Source organism: Nothoprocta perdicaria, unplaced genomic scaffold, assembly GCF_003342845.1.
Source record: "Nothoprocta perdicaria isolate Ctin4 unplaced genomic scaffold, notPer1 scaffold_106, whole genome shotgun sequence".
Lineage (NCBI taxonomy): Eukaryota > Metazoa > Chordata > Aves > Tinamiformes > Tinamidae > Nothoprocta > Nothoprocta perdicaria.
Window position 1 is genome coordinate 1,580,668 of NW_020454161.1, and position 8,388 is coordinate 1,589,055.

Genomic DNA, 8,388 nt, shown 5'->3' on the forward strand with positions numbered 1-8,388 from the left:
AAAGACTTTACAGCAAAACATTTTCTGGAGGTACTGTGTAGAAATCTACCTTGTAGGAGTAGCAATATATGTAAAATTTGCAATATTAATACGATTCATTTATTCATAATAATAAATCAGTAAGGGCTTTTTCCAGTGTGTCACTGATATAGATAGAAGTTTGTCTTCATAAGATGATTACAGCCATTGGAAGTGCTATTTTAAAAATACTTTCCTTAAATCAGAAACAAATATTCAGAGGGAATACCTCTGAATGAATTTATGGTTTCATCTGTACAACGAAGTACAGAGGCCTAAAATTGGGTAGAATATAACTATGAGTTACCTGGAATTGCATTACCTGAGCTTTTCAGCTGCCGAGGGAGAATCTTTTTAGGATATCAATGGATATCAAAGGATATCAATGTGGAAAGATTATTAAGTCGCATAATTTACATCTGTTTCCCATTGYTTTTAACTACCTGTTAACATGAAAGAACCAGTAAGTCTTTTCTTTCATCCTCAGTGACTATTTCATTATTACAGGTCAGTATAGGTGTGCTGTTTTTTCTTATGAATTAAAGACACATTTATGCCAGATTAGAATAAAATATTCCTTGTAGCAGTGGTAAAAATGTTAAGGTTTACTTGTAAGCAAAAATKTCTTTAAGATTGTCAGAATAGTGTGATGTGATATTAAATTCTATGATTTTGAAGGTAATGACACTAAATATTTGTGAGCTATATGAAGATGCCATTTTGCTCCTTGTGGCTGGTTTCTATTTCATTATTTTTAAAGGAACGTTTCAGACTTTTTTTTTTTTGAGAATGGAGCTAGACAAAAATAAACTATTTTGTCCTMAAAAAGTTTTCTCTTTCTTAAGAGAAATTCTAGTGGTTTCTAAGCTTTAGGTCTGGAACTTGATCTCTGCTTTAGGTCAAGAACTTGGCTGAAAGGCAGCTTACTTTTTTTCTTACAGGACGTCTCTGCCTTATGCTATTTCATCCAGAGGAGACAAAAGATGAAAACCTCTTTGTTCCATATCTAGCTACGGCAGTTGTCAAGTTCACCCCACTTGTATTTTATCCAGCCCGCAAAATGTATTAATTTCCTCATGGGATCACCTTATACCAGTTTCCCTTAGATTAACCTACTAACATAACACTTCCTGTGAAATGAGGCATATAGTTGTTGCTATGTTGTGGATGGGAAGCAAAGTATAACACATTTAAAATATTTTGAACAAATATTCATGAACATTTTGAACAAATATTCATGAACAAATATTCGTTTTGAACAAATATGAACAAATATTCATTAATTTGGGGTAAGGACATCAGACAGGCATAGATTTGAAGGTGTAGCCTGCTTCCTTTACAAGAATTGTATAATTATTTAAGATTTTGTTATCTGAGGGCTTAACTTTGCAATCCTAGTAGCATTCTATTAACAGAGTCATGTAATACTTTAAAAAAAAAAAAAGTTTAATTGGTTTTTAAAAGATAATATTGCCTCACAATAATTTTGTGAGGCAAAAAATGATTTGTCTGTCTTTACTCAGGGTGAAGGGAGCTTCACTAAAGGCAAAGAATAATTAACTGAACCTTTTGCTGTGCTTGATGAGAACATTATATATGGTTCCTAAGAGTCATAAAGTTTTCTTCCAAATGTGTCGTTGATTTGGATCCTCCTGAAGCCTRTTTAGAGAATTATGAGAAGTGACTGACTGACATTTCTATGAAATGTCATCAATTCTTGTTAAACTATCTCTACTATCTTTAGTGGGTTTTTTTTTATATTTTTTTTATAATCTGCAACAGGCAAGACATTACTTAGCTGACTTACAGTTCTGATTTCAGAGACATACTGAAAACATTTTTTCCCCTTTTTTATTTTTTTTTATTTTTTTATTAATTAGTTTGTTTCCAGGTATTTTAGATTAACTTTAGATATATTACTAAAATTCCTTCACTGTTGTATCCTTAGTTAGCTCATGATAACGATAAAAATACCTAAAAAAAACCGTAAAATATTATTAAGATTGTAAAATTGGAGTTTGAGCACATGTTAGAACTAAGCCACTTGTGCAGGTAGTTATAAAGCACACAGACACTCTAGGGAACACGCAGCTATTACATATGAGGAAGGAAAGCATCTACAATGACATCCACTGTTTGGGGATATTACTTTGCACGTTGGTTCCAGTAAATTTCAAGATGTTTAAAGGCAATTTCAAAGGCTTATTTCAGAGCTATTACCTCAGCTTTCCTTTCCAGTGTTTTAAGGGTGACCAAAACATCAGTGAGTGTTTCTGCAAGAACCCTGCAAATGGCAGAATTCCAGTTTCTTGGTGACTTCTTAAGTTTGTGCAGGAAAGACAGCAACTCCAGCGTAAGATCTTGACTCCTCAACAGAGCCAAAATAAATAGGTAAAAGTGAAGCAGGATGGATAAGGGAAGGAGAAAAGGAGGAGGAGGAAGCTGCAGTCTTCTGGGATCAAATGGCAAATCCTTGATAGGTCTGTTATCAGGCAACCTGAGAAATAGTGATCCATTAGAGGCATCAGTGCAGTATAGGATTTTTTTAGCAGTAATAGCATTGTAAAGAGGACAAGTAGATTTTTTTGTGGCTCTCTACTCAGAATCCCTATTCTGGAAATTAGGCTCTCTTTAGGACTTCCTCTTGCAGTGTGCAGTCACTTTTCCAGATCCAGTTTCCAGTGAGGGAGGGCAGAGGGAATGAGGAAGCTTCACCACTCCTCGGAAACCCGCTGAGCTGACATCTCAGTGTGCATCCTTTCCTGAGCTTGGCTTTCTTGCAGCCAGAACACTGTGAATATTCAGTCTGGCATGTATAACTGCTAATGTATTGAGGAGGGGTAAGGAAATGATGAGATGCATCCTGATGTCGCTTAGTTGTAGCCTTTGGAATAGTGCTGCTGTGGCTCCTTTCTGTTTACAAAGCAGAACTGACCAGTTTTTCAGTAGCTTCTCATGGACCTTCAGTTATTATCTTCTCTTGCAGAGCACTAAAGCTTTGGGCTTGTATCTGGGGATAACCACTTGAAGGGTCTGAGTCAATGAAAACTCAATGAGATGTTTGTTGCTGTTTGCTGATGCTCACATCAGGGGGAGAGGACTGCATTTGTTCCGTGGTAGCTGTAGTCACTATTCACAGTTGCTTTGCTTTCTGAGCCATGTAGTGAAGTCACTAGATTAAATTCAGTCCTCTAAATTTTCTACTTACTTGTGTACTGAAAGTAAACCCTCTGATTAACCAAATACATCATTTAGTGATCTGTGAAAGATCTTTCTTTGGCATGATCATTCTTAAAATATTTGCATTGACATCAGAATTCCTATAATAGAKATGACTTAAGAATGGAAATTCAGATAACAAAAACGTGGAATCAATACAGTATGTAAGTCTACAGTCTAACTTAAGCCCACAAATAGCAATTTTGCAGTCCAYGAAGTGCCTCTCTGACCCTTGTACTGACATTTGAAGGGTGTCTCATACTCTTATGTATGTTTTCTCTGTTTGTGATGAATGATATGGCTTTAGAGCAAAGCTAYTGTCATGATTTAGATCAGTTCTGTAAGCTGTGTTTGGGATCAGTTTCAATTTGGGAAATATATCTATACCCGGTTTCATTAGAATTTTTAATTTTTTAAAAAATGTTACTGATTTTTGTAGTGTTAAAGACAGCATTTCATATGTGAACCCCAATTCAAATTAATTATGTGAATTACAGTCTTGATTGCAGGTAACACCTATATGAAGGTATATGGAGGTAACTGACTGAGTGTGAGTAAAACCAGTGTGAACAAAGTGTGAGCAAAACCAGTGATTTGTTTATGTGGAACGTCAGGCTTTTGAAGAGGATGAGAAGCATTTAAACAAAAGCAGGAATGATATTCTGCTGAGTTCTAAACAGCAACCTGGCAAAAAAGAGTTAATTAAATTGTATCCTCGCAATAGAAAATCAAATGTGAGATGACATTTTAGCTGTGAGGCCCTCTTTAGGCTGTTGAAAAGTAGTGGAGTACTAACCACGTTCTATTTTTTCCACAGCCTCTAGAAAACCTCATGGCTGTGGTGTCGCTGTTAATTTACTTTTGCAYTTCATCACACATTTAGTTTTTCGGAGTGTATCTTCTTAAAGCTTTTGTTAGATGTTTTTGCATTTTAAAAGTGGATAGCCTTGAAGGATGGTACCTTCCTAATACTACCAATACAACTGTTTRCCTCATGATTAAGTGTCTTAAATAATTAGCAGTAAATAATCTGCCTCAGTCGAATTAATTCTATAATTTATTAGAATCTTATTGAAACAAATACTAGTAACAAAGCTGAAGAGCTAAATGGAAACATAGGCTCTCAGCTTGCTGTTTTGTAGTTCCATTGCTGCTGTATTCTCGCTTGTCTTTCATGGGGGTAAAGGATTGTTTTCCTTATTCGTTTAAAAATGAATGAGAGAGGCAGAAGAAAGTGGCCATACTGAGCCTATATTGTTTCTACAAGAATAGCTTATAAACAGATTATCAAACCAAACATTTGTGCCACTTTTCATTCCATGAATAGAGAACTATCTGATAGTAGCCAGCATGGTGCATCTCAGAGAGAACTCAAATTTAATACCAGTATTAGGCTTTATGTAAGAAGATAGTCTGTAAAGCTGGAGCYCTGCTTTGCTGTGTCGACATGTCTGGAGCTCAGAATAAAATTGTGTTTCCTGCTTTAGCTATAGCTTAGTCTTAAAATAACCTGAAGAAATTATAGTTCTGATTACAGAGAAAGTGAAGGACTTAGAACATTCTCCTAATAAAGCCATGGGATGACACAAGGCTTAGTCATCTGCAGTCTGTCTATAACAGGCATTTCAGAGAGGGAAACAAGCCTTTGAAATTGGATAATTTGATTTGCAATCAAGCCTAATTATTTTAAGAACACAGAAAACGTGTCTTTTTGGCCAAAATAATTATCTGCAATCCAATTATAGGAGAACAAGCCATTTTAAAAATAATGGATACCATGCAGTATCTAGAGGAGAACTGATGTCTAGGGGAAGAGAGTTAAGCTTAAAATGGACTTTACCTTTTATTTTTTTTCCTACTGCCGCTTCTAAAATAAACTTTTGTGCTCTAAGGACACATCACCATTGAGGCTAAATAAAATGCTTGTGACTAGAAGTGCATTCAACATCAAGCCATGATAAATAGTAATTTAAAAGTCCTAGGGAAGTCTTTCAGTTATTCTTTGAATATTATGTAACTTTACAGTGGCTGAAAATATTTTAAGAAAATAAATACCAACAGGAAAACACATGGGCATCCTCATAAACAATACAGATTTGAGAAGACCTGTAGCAAAGGTGGTAAACTTAGAATGTAGACAGTATACTGTGGGTAATGTTATCCAGAGTTCCTTCAGCTCTTTCCTGGGATTTCTGTTTATGTGCTACAATTTTTGTTAGTTTTGATAAATTACTTGTGCTAATGGCTTTTTCTTTTAATGCATTGAGCCTATGTAAAATGTGGAAACTATCCGATGAACTGGTCAGTTGATGCTGTTCTTACAGATTCTCCTTAGAAGAAAGCCAAGGCTACTTTGTGCTTATATAAATCAGAGAGTATCCAGTGCAAGTGTAAAGGTTTGCTGTCTATACAGTTTTACTGGAGGGAGGCCAATCATGCTATATTATTTACACAGTGAATAAGCTTTCCTTATTTACTTCACGAAAATAGATAATTATCAGTCATTTTAGGCTCTCCTGTATAAATGACACAGATGTCCAGACAACATATTTATAATTTCACCCCATCTGTGCTAACTTTTCTATAAATGGCCTTTCAGTGCAGTAATCATCCTGTTTATCAACATTACTAGCAGTGTATGATAGTGTTGAACAACATGGAAAGACGTGACTAATACTCAGCCTTCATTTAAATAAAGCATAACCCCCCACACAGTGTCATGGCACAGTTGGAAACATTCAGGAGTATCTTGGTTGGCTTTACTTAGGCAGGTTTCTGGAGGTTGTTTCCCTCAGCTTGAGATAGTCAACATGAACAGTGTGGTGCTGAAGATCAGTAAACATCAAGTGCCTCCAGCTTGTGTTCAAGGTGTTATGCAGCTACTTGCATTTGGTTATCCAGATGGAAAGAAGAACTTGTAGAAATGGATCTATATTTCTTCTGAACTTAGGGCTCTCTAATATATACTGAAAATTTCTGGACAGAAGGAGATAGCCCACTAGAGGTTATTTTTCTGTATCTCTGATCCAGGACCCCACTATGCATGGTGCTAATGGGAAAAGGATGCTTTGCATCACTCACTCGTAGTGTGCTACAGGTGGTTCGTTCTCGTCTCTTCTCTTAAAAGCTTCCACAACTTGCCACTATAGCAGCAAGCTTACAGTGGACAAGATCCCATAGTGGTTAATGTAAATCCTTTTGGAAGCCTGTTTCAATAAATCATTGCAAGTTCATAACCCTTGCTCAGACTTCTCTCTACAGATGTTGTATATTCTGTAATCCCTAGGAAATTTGTATGGGAAGTAATTAATCAACATGCAGAGAAATGCTATAAATGAAGAAGTAGGAAAGAAACTGATGTTTTTTCAGCTTTGGAATTAGTGTTGAGCTTGCATGTTTGCAAAGTAATCTGAGCACTCATAAAAATTTCTAACTGCACCACCTTTTAAAAGTTCTAGTAGAAATGGAGGGTTATTGGGATCTCTTTTCTAGGTTCTGAAGTTCTAAATCCTGGAGTTTCTCCATCACTTGAGAAATACATTTCAAATGCATCCAAGAAGGAAGGGATTTTTGATGGACTGTGATTCTGAAAAGCTCCTAGATGCCCAGCATTTGCTGAGACCTGACCCTGGGATTTAGGTGACTAAATGTCTTTAAAACCTTCCCTACATTATCTTGTATTCTCTGTATATAGTAGCATTGCAATTAGACATCTTTGGAAATTTTAACTTTTCTTATTTGTTTCTGTATACTAGTAGGATACATATTTTGGTGTTTGTATAGTGTTGCATCTTCTGACAGAAGTGAATACTAAAAAGAGGCACTATTAGTGGATGAGTAAAACTGCTTCTACCTTACACATCACTTCTTTTCTATAAACAAGCTTTGCTGTGCAACGGGATCAGGGACAATTAAAATAACATTATATGGAAGCACAGGTCCATTTTCAGGCTGTTCCGATCCATGTGGGGAGGCAGGGCCACTACAGGACTGGCCATATAAGCCCACAGTACCAGGCAGTCATTTCGTGCCTAGCTCRATGGTCGCCCAGGTGGCTATGTCAGAGGGCGACTCTGTGACATGGTGCTGGTGCGGCACAGTCGTGTCACAGGGGCAGCTCTGGGCAAGATGGCCCCTGGCACACAGACACAGAGCCCTCTTGAGCCGGCCTCCATGCCTGTGGCACCAGGCGTGTGCCAGGCCCCAGCCATGGCTCTCTGTTGGTGTAGGAATTGTTCCGAATATCTCACGTGAACCTTCCCTGAAGCAACTTGAGGCCATTTCCCCTTGTCCTTTTTTCCAACAGCTATTTTGGAGAAGAGACAAACCCCTGTCTCATTACGACCTCCTTTCAGGTGGTTGTGGAGAGCRAGAAGGTCTCCCATGAACCTCCTCTTCTCCATGCCTGCAACCTGTGGCCACTGCCTGGAGACAGTCAGGCCAAGGCCGAGTTCCCCGGAAAGCGGCACCTCTGTCCCAGCCACCCTTTCATTCTCCCACCCGAAAGAGGTGACCTCTGCCTTCTTCAGCCTCCGCACTTGCATTGTGCAGGCCCAGATGGCTGCTGGGCCCCTTCTTAACTGATTTGAGTCTCTAACTGAACAGAAGACCCACAGCAAAATCCTGGGGCTGGAAAGTCAGCTCTGTATTCAGGTGCAAACTCAGGTTATGATGTTCTCCAGGCCATATCCTGTACTTTTCTCCTGAAGCATTGCAGTTGGTGCCCTTTGCCTCCCTTCTTGTCTGGATTCACGTAGTAGTCATGCCTGCAGTCCAGGTGTGCTTTTTCCTTTTGCAAGCATATTCCAAGTGGTTGAACGTCAGGTGTGTCTGCCTCTTAGAGAGGGCTGAGGCCTGAGCCCTCAGAGGGTGTGGAGCATCTAAGAGTGCCACAGACTCGAYGGTCTTGCTTGCTTYCATATTAAGTAAGTTCTCCTTTCCTATGTTCTACCAGTGATAGTAGCTCGTGTCAAGTTCTTCTGCTGGCTCCTTGACTCCTGCCTGCTGCACTTGGCTCCGTTTYAGCCCCATTTTGGCCTCTCCCCTTTCTCTTGTGTACCAAGAGCATCATAGTTGCAGACAGGGAAATCCTAAAGGTTAGGTTTTGATAACTAATTCTGTGCAACCGTTGGATGTGCTTGCTGCTAATGG

At 38.3% G+C, this 8,388-nt stretch overlaps 1 protein-coding gene across 4 annotated transcripts in view; it reads left to right on the forward strand.

Moving 5' to 3' along the window:
* The window catches only part of HDAC9 (histone deacetylase 9), a 324,682-nt gene that overhangs the window by 166,840 nt on the left and 149,454 nt on the right, over positions 1–8,388 (forward strand). The window contains exon 1 of one of the 4 annotated variants that reach the window (XM_026044915.1): positions 6,804–6,876. The exons of the other annotated variants lie outside the window; for them this stretch is intronic. The gene's annotated coding sequence lies outside the window, so the exon portion shown is untranslated. Of the gene's footprint in view, positions 1–6,803; positions 6,877–8,388 lie in introns of those variants that run through there. 4 annotated transcript variants of the gene reach the window in all.